The sequence below is a fragment of the Anabrus simplex genome, chromosome 1 (assembly GCF_040414725.1).
Source record: "Anabrus simplex isolate iqAnaSimp1 chromosome 1, ASM4041472v1, whole genome shotgun sequence".
Classification (NCBI taxonomy): Eukaryota; Metazoa; Arthropoda; class Insecta; order Orthoptera; family Tettigoniidae; genus Anabrus; species Anabrus simplex.
The window spans coordinates 1280957011-1280973138 of NC_090265.1; the positions used below are offsets into that span (position 1 = coordinate 1280957011).

Below are 16128 nucleotides of genomic sequence, written 5' to 3' on the forward strand. Positions count from 1 at the left end.
AACTGTAAAAGTTTTAACAGAAATACTTTGCACAATAATGGATCTGGTCATAATAAAAGTGGTGAGATGAATTTTCAATTGTAATTTTTCACTCAGCATTTCTCCTCTCTGCTGTAAAATTTTACTTCTGGATTTGGTCCCTGTTTGTAAATAAGTTTCTTGTGTAGAACTGATTGGAACTAGAATTATTGTGATAGGTAGGTGGACGCAGTTAAGAACAACAGACATCCAGTTAACAAGTTAAGGGATGATCAGTTAACAGTCTTGAAGTAAGGAATAGAGTTCGTAAATTTGAATCGCACTCCAGAAAGTAAGTCTAACCTCATTTTCTCGAAGAAAAGACAAATTTTCTCCGCCAATCCGGTTGCAGCATCGTTCTTAACACGAAGTGCATCTCTGGTTTCTTTTTTTGTCGGCATAGCTCTGATACACTCTGTATATTGTCATCAAATTCGTGCACTTGCGAGAATGAACTCTTTCTGATACAGCAATAATAATGCATGGAGCAACAGTCCCGAAGGGCCATGGTCTACCAAGCGACTGCTGCTCAGCCCGAAAGCCTGCAGATTATGAGGTGTCGTGTGGTCAGCGCGACGAATACTCCCGGCCGTTATTCTTGGCTGTCTAGACCGGAGCCGGCATCTTACCGTCAGATAACTCCTCAATTGTAATCACGTACGCTGAGTGTACCTCGAACCAGCCCTCAAATCCAGGTAAAAATCCCTTACCTGGCCGGGAATCGAATCCGGGGCCTCCGGGTAAGTGGAAGGCACGCTACCCCTCCATTGCGGGGCGGGCTAATAATAATAATAATAATAATAATAATAATAATAATAATAATAATAATAATAATAATAATAATAATAATAATAATAATTTATTGACGTCGGTGTTAAGAGATGGTAGTTTTCATATGCCGGAAGACAACGCTAAGAGTTCTTACATTTGAACGCCCTCATATGTCACCGACTCTTCTTGATGTCGTGAGAATGGAAGGTCAACACAATAACTAACTGACTGCGCCACAGAGGTCGGTTCAGAAAAGTTACATTTCTAGGGACTATTTCGGGCTAGATGGGGGCTCCATTAATTCCATTCCTCACCCGGTTGAATGACTGGAAACAGACTGTGGACTGTCAGTATCGACAGGAGTGCCAGTATCACTCCTTTCTTAACATTAGAACGTACTGTGCTCATTCATCTCAGTACAAAATTTAGTGGATTACCTACGAAAGCTAATTAGAAGGGAATCTGAAGCGCTCTGTAATTGAAATCTCCTCCTGCAAGCAAAGCTAATGTTAGTCACTATGGTTCATGTGTAATATGGTCTATATAAGAGTCTTTAGACTGTAGCGAGCGCTAAGCTTCATTCTTATAAACGCGTTCTTTTTAAGATTTCGAAACTAACACAGAACTATCCGAATGACTACTCCAGTACAGTGATTGAGTTTAAGACTTGGGTTCACTTGAACTCTTTTCCAAATACTTAAACCCAACATGAGCGTGACAGCCGATTTACATTGCCTCTGGCTCTCATTAAGGAACTGACAAAAACATGTGGGATTTAAAAAAGGCACTACTCTGTGGTTGTAAAACACTAAAATGGAGCTCCTGCGAGAATCATCATGATATCAACTGTCACGTATATTTAAGCATTATCTTAAAGTTAGTTAAATCTAATGCTCAAATGCGATTGTACAATGTTGAGAAATTCTCTCTTCCAAGATTACGAATATAATTGCTATATTTTTAATTTACTTCCTATGCAAGCTGTTACGTAAAACTACAAGTTGGCTTATATTACCTCAAAATCTTCTTCTTCTTAGTCGGTTTACCGTCCAGGGTTGGTTTTTCCCTCGGACTCAGCGAAGGATCCCACCTCTACCGTTTCAAGGGCAGTGTCCTGGAGCGTGAGACACTGGGTCAGGGGATACAACTGGGGAGGAAACCAGTGCCTCGTCCAGGCGGCCGCACCTGCTATGCCGAACAGGGGCCTTGTGGAGGGATGGGAAGATTGGAAGGGATAGACAAGGAGGAGGGAAGGAAGGGGCCGTGGCCTTAAGTTAGGTACCATCCCGGCATTTGCCTGGAGGAGAAGTGGGAAACCACGGGAAACCACTTCCAGGATGGCTGAGGTGGGATTCGAACCCACCTCTACTCAGTTGACCTCCCGAGGCTGAGTGGACCCCGTTCCAGCCCTCGTACCACTTTTCAAATTTCGCGACAGAGCCGGGAATCGAACCCGGGCCTCCGGGGTTGGCAGCTAATCACAATAACCACTGCACCACAGATTCGGACATTCTCATAATACTATTCATTCTGGATTTGTAAGAAGATTTACATAAAAGACAGAATATCCAGTATATATTTGACAAGAAGTAAATCAATACAAAGATGCCGATGGGAGGAACATTTAACGATTTCATTCTTTCTAATACTCTGTGTTCTTCTCCAACTGGGACTATCTCCTCATAGAAGATTGGTGATAATCATAGAGTAATTTTTCGTATTTTGTATTCCTCGTGTCAGCGTTGCCACTTCATGGGTTCTATGGCTGCCCTTGTTTGCTTCCAGAAATTAACCTAGGTCCCAAGTATAGTGTAAACCCTACATGCCTTCCAGCCACATATGAATATGTAGTCCATCAGACCAATTTTATTTGGGTTCATTTTCCTATGCCGGTGTGGAAAGAAAAATGAACCTTGCCGTGCCGTACTATAGGAATGTATGTTTGTATGACGTATTTACGCACTCCTATAGAAAAATTTATTTAAGGTTCATGGATAGGAAGAGCTTTGGGAGATACGTGGTTTCCTAAATAGGCCATCGATATTTTTTTCCAGACAAGGGAATATTGTCGATGAATTTCTCAACTTGCTCGCGGAAAATCGAACCAAGATCTTCCAGTTGAACCGAACCTACTTCTACCACATCGGGTAGACAGATTAGGTACGATAAAATCTAAGTTTGCCTATTTCCGGAGAATGTGGGAAATTCTTTGATGAGAGTATACCAACGCATTGTGCAATCGTGATTATTTAATAATAATAATAAAAATAATAATAATAACTTTAATAAATAAAAGTCATAATGACCGTGTGCCTGTACATTGACTTTTTTTCCGAAATGTTCATTCAGTTATCCATTTCAGGTGTACTAATGACCATCTGCAAATTTTTTAGCTTTGCTGTTTGTTTGTTTGTTTGTTTGTTTTTTGAGTTCCTATAACATGAAAACTAATGGATATATTTCTACCAAGCTTCATATTTAGAATACACCTGCCCTTGGGTAGGTTTTAGAGTCAATATTGTTTCTAAATACCTGAACTTACCGGGGGTTTATACGAAACTGAAACCTGGATTTTGCACTCCTACAAACTATACACAAGCAGACTTAATGAAAACCTACCTGCCTTACTGGAAATCAATTTATAAAACATTTTTCCTATGTGAATCATTTCGACAAAAGGAGGAATAAGGGAGATATCAACGGACCGTTTTTCCATCTAAATTCGAGTGGACCTTTTTAGCTTTTTTGTCGATTTGACTGTTTGTCCGTTTGTGGAGTTATTATAACTGGGAGACTTTAGTCTTTTCGATAGAACAGATAATAATAGAGGTTATCGCAATGATTGGTTTGATGAGGCTTCAGCCACAGTGACACTCCCGGTTTCAGATGAACAATATTGTGACTTCCCCTCTCGAAGAACAATCATCGAACGAGAAATGCAACCATTCAAGCTAAGGGCGCCAATCTTTAAGTTGAGGACTTAAAGATAAAAATTTATAATCAAGCTTGGACGGACTCTTATCACAGGGGTGGGGTGATAGTGCACTAATCATTAAGCAGGAGAATTAGAAATCAAAAGGCTAATTAAGGCAGATTGATTAAAGTGAACTAGAAAAATACTATGTATTATATTTAATATAAATGACGACGGTTTAACGAGAACTGAATTTAAAATAGAAAATGAATTTAACAAAAAATTGAATGACTCTACTTCGCGAAAACTTGCAATATCTTTAACTCGCTTGCTCACCATGTAGTCTTGTTCTGCTGGTCCTTGGAAAGCTTCCATCCTTGTAGCTGGAACATCACCGGTCGTCTTTGAGATCTCTTCATCTGCAGCTAAGTACCATTCCTGCCTTGCAAATTGCACCCACCACTAATTGGAAGATGACTTCAAAACTAACACTCCCTATTATGCTTTATCCCATATATTGGAGATAAGCCCTAAGTCATAGTTAGAAGAACCACCTTGGGTTATATGGAGAGGATACTCAATTAAGAATCCTTCCAACTTTACTGAAAATGTTCTCTCAAGTTTCATTTCTATCTAGATTAATACTACCTATTGACTTAGACTGGTTCAAACCGGTCTCGTAGCCGAGCTGTACGTACTTCCTGATGAGAGTGGCTATACACCCCTCATTCAGAATTTCTAAGTATCGAGACGAAGAATCAAGTAGAGAATCAAGTAGAATAATGTAGAATAATATCGATCAGAATCACGTAGAAGTCTCGTAGAAGATCCGTAGAAGAATATCGATCAGAATAACGCCAAGAGCTCCAACACGCCCTTTTATAACCTTCTCTCGCGCTAATTACAGGTCGCTACACGTGGTCCAATCAGATGACACGTCTCTCCCCACTCTAGATATTAGAGTTGACGGGTCTTAACCATGATATTAACTGTTCTTCTATTAGTCCTTTCACTCAGTATCCATGGCAACATGACGCTCCTTTGAAAATATAGGCGGTGATCAGTTTGAATAATTCTGGTCGAAATACGGTAGCATCGTTACAACGCTTGAACACGTGCTCGCTTTTCCCAGAACTTGATGTCTAAATTTGTCCTTCCTTCTTCCTCGGTGATGTGGCAAGATAGAGGAAATCTACTGCAAGTTAATTTTAAACTAATGTCGCAAGAATCTAAGTGAATATTAGGATATTCAGCCCTCGTTTACAAGTCGTAGTTACAAAGTAATGAAATGATAGTGAGCAAATGATTAAACATGAATTATAATACAATTACATACCAAAATAAATATCATGACGTTAAATTCCTGAATTAATTACACATAATAAAATTAACATAATTACACTGTAACGTCTTGAACGTTACAATATGTAACCGAGAAGTGGGGAGAATTATGCCCAACATCGGACCAGGAACTGTATTATCCAGTAAACTCTCTGATCTACCCTATTCTGTCTCCACTTTGTTCAGCTTTGTCGCCCTTCACGTTTCTGTACGCAGAAGAACATCAGTTTAACATGCCGTATTGAACGTTTGAATACAGGCATATAATTTCGCATAAATTCATCAAGTAAACGTAAAATAGATTACCAATTCCCGTGCAAAAAACGGGTACATATGCTAATAATACTAATACCAATACCAATACCAATACCAATACCAATACCAATACCAATACCAATACCAATACCAATACCAATATTAATACTAATACCAATACTAATACTAATACCAATACCAATACCAATACCAATACTAATACTAATAATAATACCATTGTCACACTGAGATTGAAATCAGCGAACAAATCTATCTCAGTGTTAGTTACGAAACTGGAGATTGAGGACGTGGTTAGCATGTAATTTGTATTATCCCCGTAAACAAATCATATTACCGCTATCCTGTAATAATTCTGCTGTGTACTAGAACGGCAAGTAACTGAAGCAGGTCAGGTACTGTATATGAGGCGTGCTATTTGTATCACAGAATGACAATAAAAAGAGGATAATGCTAACAATGTGGGCACGATGCATATACGAGTTCGGTAAAAAATGGATTGGCGTATGGCTTTTAATACCGGGAGTGTCCAAGAACATGTTCGGCTCGCCAGGTGCAGGTCTTTTGATTTGACTCCCGTAGGCGACGTGATGAGGAAGAAATGATGATGAAGACAACACATACACCCAGCCCCCGTGCCAGAGAAAGTAACCAATGATGGTTAAAATTCCCGACCCTGCCAAGAATCGAACCCGGGACCCCTGTGACCAATGGCCAGCACGCTAGCCTTTTTTCGCACGGACACTAATAGGTCTTTTGGCGACGATGGGATAGGAAAGGCCTAGAAAGTGGAAGGTAGCGACCGTGGCCTTAATTAAGGTACAGCCCCGGCATTTGCCTGGTGTGAAAATAGAAAACTACGGAAAACCATTTTCAGGTCTGCCGACAGTGGGGCTCGAACCCACTATCTCCCGATTACTGGATACTGGCCTCACTTAAGCGACTGAAGCTATCGAGCTCGGTCGCTAACCATTTTTTTTTTGCTAGTTGTTTTACGTCGCACCGACACAGATAGGTCTTACAGCGACGATGGGACAGGAAAGGGCTAGGAGTGGGAAGGAAGCGGCCGTGGCCTTAATTAAGGCACAGCCCCAGCATTTGCCTGGTGTGAAAATGGGAAACCACGCAAAACCATTTTCAGGGCTGCCAACAGTGGGGTTCGAACCTACTATCTCCCGAATACTGGATACTGGCCGCAGCTAACCATTTAGCCATGTAGCCGGACACGAGTTCGGTCAAGATAAAGCAGAACCTAGAGTGTAACGGGAATTTTCACGGGGTATACTGAGTACGACATTATCATTAATTTGTCGCTGATTCCTTGCAGGAAATCAGGACATCGTGGTAATTGATTTCTAAGAACCTATTGCGTGTTCAATGTGTCTGACTGTTGTCCCTTCATGTGTACGTATAATTTTAATTAAATGGAGCGGAAATTGAACTTGAAGAAGTCAAGGTTCCATGGAGGTTACCATATTGTCTGGAACTGATGTGTAACATCACATCACAAGTACATTTTTTCATATAAGGGTAGAGTGAGATGATCTAAAAATACACTGAAGGTTGGGTATGTGAAATTCGAACCTAATGGTCAATTGTACAACGCTGAATTTCAATATGAGTGGCGCTAACACAGCCGGCGTCAAGAGAATTTACTACTATTACTACTTAAACGTTTTAATTCCGTGCCCTGATGGGGAGACTTATATCGGTGCTGTGCGGAGAAAGTGAGCTGATGCGGCCGTGGCATTCGCCTTAGTGCAGGAGAATGGAAGATCACGGGAAGTCACTCTCAAGACAGCCGACGGTGAGGACCAGACCCCCAAACTCTAGCTGCTGTTAAGCCCAAGGTTACTCTACTCCATCGATAATTTATTGCCAGTTTCAGGAGTCATGTGAGTAAACGCAGCCCTGAATAATGACTGGAGAGAGGACTGCATGTGACATTTAATTGAAAAATAACAATGGGTACAAATAACAACTCAGTATTTTCTACAACCATTCAGGAATATACTGTGTGGAGTAGTTGAGAAACTATGTGAGAACAGCCATCCTTTCAACGCCCAGGATGTTAAATACTAGCACTGTGGTCTCACTCGATTTTATCTTTCACCTTTAAGTCCTTAAATCTCGTGTACCCAAATAATACTTCAAAACTAGCATTAATAAGTTTATTAAGATAAGTAGGACAGCACGACAGTTCAATATGCAAGGATAAAGGAGACGTGAGCCGCTGCTCAACATATCGCCCAATTCGACTCCTCTGTCATACACTGAAGATATTCGAACGAGTGCTGGACAACAGGCTCAGAAACATCGTCACAGTAACATCCAACAGTAACACTAACATCCAAGCAGTGTGGATTTGTTCAGGGCTGCAGCACCATTGATGCCATACATGCCCACACGTCTATTGATGGATAAATAATGGGAGAGGCAGAAGAGTGTACACATGGCATTTCTGGACCGAGAAAAGGCATTTGACCGAGTCCCACATGACCTCATTTGGCGAGCTCTTCGTAGTCATGAAGTCCCGGAAGCCTATGTAAGCTGTGTACAACATATATATCACAACACAGCTAGTGTGGTCCGGAGTCCAGCTGGAATCTCCCCGCCTTCTGATATCACCGTGGGTGTACATCAGGACTCAGCTGTATCACCATTATTACTTATCCTCTGCTTGGATACAGCAACGGCTGACATACAGTCATCGCATCCCTGGACCCTTCTTTAGGTGGATGATGTGGTACTTGCCCCAAAACCGCCTTGGACTCCAACGCCAGACACAAACATGGAGCGACAAATTAGCTGAGAATGGTCTGCGGCTCAACACCAAGGAAACCGAATACCTAAAATGTGCCCCCAAACTAGTGAGACCCTAAGGATCAGTAATTATGACTTGCAGAAACCATGCATTTTAAATACCTAGGGTCAATTGTCACTTCGAACTGTGATGCCACTTTTGATACTCGAGCGTGGGTAAATGCAGTTTGTCTCAAGTGGAGACATGTCATCGGAATCCTCTGCCATAAAAAGATGCCTCACCATCTAATGGCAAAAATGTACAAGACCGTGGTACGCCCAGTGGCTATTTACAGGGCAGAATGTCGTCCAATGACAAAAAAGCATGAGCAGACCCTTAATACAATGGAAATGAAGATGTTTCAATGGACTCTTGGCCTGACTCGATGTGACAACATAAGAAATGAAGATGTTTGACAAAGGCTTGGCGTCGCTCCAATTGTGAAGAAAGTGAGGGAATCGCGTCTCCGTTGGTGCCGTCACGTTATGAGAAGGCAGGAAGGCTCAGTTGCTAAAACAGCTCTCCAAGTTGATCCGGGAGGAGTACGACTACGTAGAAGGCCTTTAAAGCGGTGGACTGACAATATCAAGGCCAACATGCATGACGTTGGTTTAAGACCTGAAGATGTCAGCAATAGGACGAAATGGAGGAGATGTAGCAAAACAGCGGACCCCATATTTTGGGATAAACGCCAGGAAACGAGAGAGAGAGGGAGAGGACTATGCTACTATGTGACTGCTATATCCTATTCATAGCCATGGGACCTCTAGTTTTAGTATGGAATCCGAAATACAAGGAAGTGACTTTTCACCTAATTTTTTTTTCTATTTGATTTACGTCGCACCGACACAGATATGTCTTATGGCGACGATGGGATAGGAAAGGCCTAGGAAGTGAAAGGAAGCGGTCGTGGCCTTAATTAAGGCACAGCCCCGGCATTTGCCTGGTGTGAAAATGGGAAACCACGGAAAACCATCTTCAGGGCCGCCGACAGTGGGGCTCGAACCCACTATCTCCCGATTACTGGATACTGGCGGCACTTAAACGACTGCAGCTATCGAGCTCGGTACTTTTCACCTCAAAAATTCTACGTGCATTTGAAGAGATTCTAACGGTGCCAGTAATGATATCACTCAGATCTCACACTTCTTTCACGAATACTACATGGTTCCATTATTTAAGCGACACTGCGGCCGAATCATTTCACTCCCAGGTACTGCTGGCCATCAACATCTGTAACACATTTCATGAACATCGGGAGACATACAACAGCTGTCTACCATTATAACATTTTGTCTCTCTGGACATTAATAATAAAGACAGCTAGAATGACTTCTAGTATGATTAATACTCCAATTCAAGGACTGACGATCTAAATCTCTTAATAGGATGGCGGAGGGAGTAATATTATCATTCAGTGGTCGCTTTGGGTGGAATGTTCCAGTGATTGACCACTCTTCGGATCAGAAGCGTTGAAATATATTGAACTTAGAAATTAGTCCATCACTCTAAAAACAGACAGTGCCAAGTGCGCCTCGCTGACCTAGAAGAGCACGTGATTAGGTACTGAACTTTGCCCGTTAAGTTCAGAATACATGCCCTTGTGAATATATTACAGATTTCCACCGGAGGATGAAAAGAAATTACATTCGTGTTAACCATATTATATAATTAGGCGGAGAGGGTATGATCAGCGCAATCGCAGTTACACCCAGATGGATGAGGTACTAATCCTAGTGATTAACAGGTTGGACTTTCCCCCTGAAGAAACCTGTGATGTCAGGAAAGGTATCCGGGATTAATCCCCTGGAAAAGTAAACTAAAATTTGGTGACTACAGTGACCTCAGATATAACTGGCATAATAAGAAACAAAATTAAAGCAATATTACAATATTCACGACAGTTAAATTTCACTAATAATATATTTTGAGAAGGTATCTTAAGTACACATATTTATTTAATATTAAGGAGAATACTTAAGAATTCTCCTGTGTATGGGAGCATAGAACACATTCATGGCACCCCTACCTGTCGTGAGAGGTGACCAGAAGTGGGACCTTGAGGGGTCCCTCATGGGCTGTTAACTGATAAAAGGAAAAACTACCATTATGCACGCATTCAGTTCCAGCTTTATGAGCAATCATTGATTCATTCCCAGTTGTTCGAAAAGTTATGTTTACGTCATTACTTCGCATGAACGAGCTGGGATCTATTTTAACTCACCTATGGAGAGGCCAAGTCCAAGAACTTCGTACCATGTACTGTAGGTCTCTGCTGATCAGTGGATTGCCTTTAATGAAAAGTGTGTACTTTGACTGAAAAACCTATATTTGCGACATTTTCTTACTGCTGTAGATAGTGTACAGCGAATAAATGGTAAGCATATTCGAAATACAATCCCCCATCAAAGAAGCAAAATAGCCTTTCTTCCGTCGAGTATTTCTCTATGTTCTCGTCTTCAGTTCATTAAAGGAACGCCTTCATTTCCACAATGAGTATTCCTTTTCTTGATTGTTTTGCTCATTCACTACCAATTCTTTGTTTTATCCCGTGCCTGCAGTTGATAGATAGTACATGCCATGGATGAAAATGAATGGCTTCATAATTTTTCATTCATGAATAACTGTGTTGATTTCCCCATGGACTCTTTCATCTGTCGTTGAGAAAGTTCTTCTATTAATAGCTTCATTTTTGATGAAGATTTGACTAACTGCATTGATGATAACAAGGCCTTCCTACGACTAGGAACAGGCTATTTAAAGGCCAGAGGATATATCATGATTCTTGGAAGACATATTTAATATCATTCACGAAAATAAATGCTCTAGTGATGAGACAGATTCTATAATTCATGCGATCATATCTTGACTGCTAATAGGAGCATGGGTACAAATCCCAAAAGGTATTGTTTGATTTAACATCAGAGTGAAAGCACTAGCAGCTATATCATGTACTTTACAAGCAACAGCAGTACTTCTTATTCTACACATTGGTCCAACTGTCTTCTTTCGGAAACGATATCATGGTGACTGATGACTCAAAAATTCTAAAATAATTACCAGTAGACTTAAAAATACCCGCAGAACAACAGTTCATTACAGAATTGGCCTGCCAAGGTGACTGCTGCCTAGCCAGATAGCCAGTAGATACCAGAATTCCACGTGGTCAGGGAGAGGACACCCTTAGATTACGCTGATCCTGCACCACGGGGCAATCTCTACAAGCTTAGAAACGTAATGTACAAAAAAGCCAAAAAACAAAGTAAGGACACTGCAGTTTTGTGTGTCTTTTGCTATCACGAAAACAGCAAGGGTACCTAAAGGTTTCGATTTATAGCTGTGCTTTTCAAGCTTTATGCTTAAGAATGGATTCTTTAATCTTTTATTAATTAGCTACTGTGTATTCATCTTCCGCGTATTGGGACCTGTATCGTTTGAAAATGGGTGTGTCTTCTGCAAAGTCAATCTGATTGTGGCAAGGTAACATGGCGTTGAAAACTGAAATACGTCATAATAATCTATGGAATATAGATCGGTTATTTCATCTCAGAAACCGTTTGGATATTCTGGATTCTTAGATATACTGTACAACTTCATTTCAGTATTGGGAATATCTACAGGAACGAATGGCTGCACGACCGTGATATAATGCCAATATGTTGGTTGATGGTTTAGTTACGGTGCCATTAGTTTTCAGACTGATATAAAGTTCAGATACAAAGTTATGAACAGTAGTTTTAGCATCATACCGTACAAACTCTCGGACGTTTCGTATTAGCATAGTAAACATAGATTAGGTATGAATTAACCCTATTGGTCCTTCAAAATCGAAACGGCATTGTTGGAAAGCATATTTTCTAAACACGTATAATTTTCCAGAAGGTTAATTCACCGTTTAATCAGGATCAAGTTTTTAAGAATTAATTCTAAGAACAGCTGCCGAATGCTGTGGCCACTATGTTTTCCCAACAGGGTCCGATCGATTTTATTTGGAAACAGAACATTGTGGAAAGGTTTATTCACTGCAAATGTCAAGTGCATACTAATACCACAGAGCTGTGTAGGGTTATACCCTCCACAGGTATTCCATGTACTTACGGAAATGATACCATATCAAGATACTGCATCTCGTGGGGTTAGATTAAGCACCTCATACCAAAAAAATTGTTACTCGAACGAAACAGCTTCAATAAGTGTAGAAACTACAGAGTGTAAGTTCAATACTCCAACGTTTAGGGATGAAAGACGAGACAAAACAAAAATTCTTGGTACATAACCATGGGTCAGAAACGAATTATTGACTGAAAAAATCAGAAACTGTACAGCTCGGGTATATTATAATTTTGTCTTTCAAAACTATCAATCTTCTTTTTATTCCTTTCCTCCTGATCCTCCTCCTCCTTCTTCTTAATATTATTCTATCATATTCCCCAATTCCCCACACTCGTCGGGGTCGCGTGTGTGAACTGTGAATAGTGTAATCACTATTGCGTGTTTCTGTGGTGGTTGGTAGTGTGCTCTGTTGTATGAACATGAAGAGGAGAGTCTTGGGACAAATACAAAAAACAAGTCCCCGAAACAGAAGAATTAATCAGACGTGATTAAATTCGCACCCGGGTCACTGTGAACCGATGGCCTCAACGCTGACCATTCAGCCAAGGAGTCGGACCTCCAAAACCATCAATATTACAAACTATTCTCTTAAACATGCCACGACGTCAGAATGTCATGTCTGTTCTGTGACAACAATTTTTTCTGAACATCAGGCATGAAACTTCACGGTGAAGTACAAGAAAACATACTAGTAATATGAAGCCCACATTTCCTCTTTATTCTTTCATAAACCAGTAATGTTATGCTAAGGTTTTAAATGGTACAAGGTAATTTTGGAAGCCTGCGACACAACACAATTATCAGAATAACCTATTGTAACACTGCTATGGTCAACAGGAATGGTATTGTCTTTGGTAAGGCCATTACAACACTTTCTATTAATAAGCATATATTCTGGGTAGGGTGCTATTGTGAAGTTGTATGTGCTATACGCAGGAATTATGCAGGGGAAGGATAATAAATGGTAATAAAAGTGAATTTAGTTGCTATGTCATTTAGAGGTAGGCCCTACGTCTGATACGTCGGATCTTATGTGCTATTGTGATTATACAAGTGAAGTACACACTTTAATAGCAGAAATAAGGAATAAAGTGACCATAACCTACAGGAAAGGTAAAACTGCAAGCTTTTGGCTATACGAGATTATTGGAATAACTTACCAAGGGAGATGTTCAATAAATTTCCAATTTATTTTCAATCATTTAAGAAAAGGCTAGGAAAATAACGGATAGGGAATCTGCCACCTGCCCTAAATGCAGATCAGTAGTGATTGATTAATATCGTGATTATAGCCAAGGAACATCCAATTCTACGTAGAATCTGAACCACAGGGACTTGAGATTTCATTTTTAAAATCCGACGTGCATTGACCGGAATTCGAACCACTGCAACCTTGGTGATAAGTAAGTGACTACCGGTATTTCACTAGGTTATCGCGCTCCAAAGTTAGAATTCAACCTTTCTACAGGAGTAGAATCTGCAGAACGAGATTCAATTTCTTGTATTCCAGAATGGATCAATATTGGTCATTAGGACCTCTCTTGAAATGTTCTTAGTTATATTGGTTTGCTGAGGGAAGATTAAGCTCTCGAAAATCAACAGTACCGAAAGAGTTGTGAGTTGCGTTAATTATCCCATAGCGGTAAGCTTGCATTCAGCAGATTGTAGATTCGAACCCCACCGTCGGCAGTCCTGAATGTGGTCTGCAATAGTTCCGTATTTCCATGCCAGGTGAATGACGGGGACTACACCGTGATTGAGGCCATGGCTACATTTTTCCTAGTACTACCCCTCTGCTATCCCACAGTCTACAAAAACCGCCTGTATGAGAAATATAATCCATGTTCTGGAAATATCAAAGAAGTTAGTTGGTTAATTAACATAGGCACCTCGCAGTATCCATTGAAAATAAAGCTATTAGTCATAACAACCTTCATACTAGTCGTTTTAAGTATCTGTATAGGGGGTCAGAAGGTTTACAGCATGTAAATCGAAAATTACCGGGCGAGTTGCCCGTGCGGTTTGGAGCGCGCAGCTGTGAGCTCGCATCCGGGAGATAGTGGGTTCGAACCCCACTGTCTGCAGCCCTGAAGATGATTTTACGTGGTTTCCCATTTTCACACCAGGCAAATGCTGGGGCTGTACCATAATTAAGGCTACGGCCTCTTCCTTCCTATTCCTAGGCCATTCCCCTCCCTTCGTCGCCATAAGGAGCATATCCAAGGTTATATGCATCGCATAGTAGATTCCTTGTAATGAGTATAGAGAAAATATTGGCATAGTCATTATTTATTGTATCATCAGGAGGGAAATGCAAATAGTTCACAATTTCCAACATGCAATTATAAATATTAAACCTTGAGAAAGAAAAAACAAGAAGAATTACATTTTTAAATGTATAATATCAGCCCAAAGCACATGGAACTAATAAGCAGTTTATCTAATTAGACCCCTCTGTAACAACTACGGGCTCAAATAGGAAACACTTCGTGGCTTATATCCTCGTGACCCTTTATATTTTTGACGTGATTTTTTAAGAGAAATGAAGCAAATAAACATCTCTGTATATGATCTGTGTCCGTAGTTAATTATTAAACGTAACCAGGCAAAATAAGAAACTGTGTTTAAATGTATACAGAATAGTTCTACTTGGCTGCGGGATTCAGAGTGAATAACTTTCTTGGCGCCGCGTATTGGCTCTAGTGAAAATCTCATCCAAAGTCACCGAGATTTGAACCGAGAACACTAGGGTTGGAAGTCGAGTAATTACATCACTGTGGTGGCGCACCCGTCCAACCTTCTTACTTTTTAAAGGTAACACACTCCTTGACAAAATACTTCGGATTACCACGGAAGTAGTTTATTCTTGGCAGGTTTCGAATTAGTGACGTCTTAAAAACAAACATTTACAAGCCATAGAGCATCAAATGTGAATTTAACGACAAATTACGAACTTATCTTGATGGTATTTCATTACTTCGAAGGAGATGAGCTTGTTCAATGGCAAGGATGCTCACAAAATAGGGAACAGTTCAAGTGCACTGCAAACACTTAAGTGCTTTAGACGCCACCAATATCTGAAAGGGTGTACGTCTCGTTCCATAAAACGTGTAGCATCATCAAGTCATTAGAGGAAGATAAAGTCTACAGCATCAACCACATCTACACCTATATCACTCTTACTGGCACACGTGTGATACTTGAGAATGAGCCAGTCAACTTCATAACTGAATATATATAAGCAATTAATTCCTGCAACTAATGTCTGATTGTCAAGCTAACATATCAGATGTGTATTCCGCAAATCTAATATCACTATCCTCCTCCAGGAGACTCTCTTCTTCATAGGTTACGGTTATACTAAGTTATGATATATGCAGCGAAAAAGGAACTTGCAACTTTCCGTGACACAACTACTGCAACCGTCGGACCAATGATCTTCTGTTCATGTGAGTGAAACTTCCAGTTTCATAGTATTAGGAACAGTATTCACGCTGAAGGTAGTGTTACAAATACTTACTGTATATAATTATTGTGTTTGGCAGTTAATATGAGCCTTATTTTGATGAGCGGCTTACGTCCAAAATTGCCGGTTTCGACCTTCAGAAAGTACTTTTATAGAAAGTCTACCATCCACTGACAAAGTGGTTTTGCAGCCTGTTGCATTATTATGTGCTTGGGATGAGCATAAATTTGGCGCTTTGAGTACAACCGTGGAGCGGTTAAGAATTTAATGGTGTATGTCTATCGTACATACTGTATTCCCGTAGCAGCATTATTTGTATACGACAAGAAAGGGTGTTATTGTTAGGGCAAAGGTGTTTCGAAAGCTCAACTGCTAGTGCAGTAAGATCTCACTAGCATAAAAACAGTTTTCTTAATGGATATGTCGATG

At 40.4% G+C, this 16128-nt stretch overlaps 1 protein-coding gene across 1 annotated transcript in view; it reads right to left on the reverse strand.

The window, feature by feature from the left end:
* LOC136858704 (uncharacterized) overlaps positions 1-16128 on the reverse strand; it is a 776037-nt gene that overhangs the window by 21717 nt on the left and 738192 nt on the right. The gene's annotated exons all lie outside the window — the stretch shown is intronic.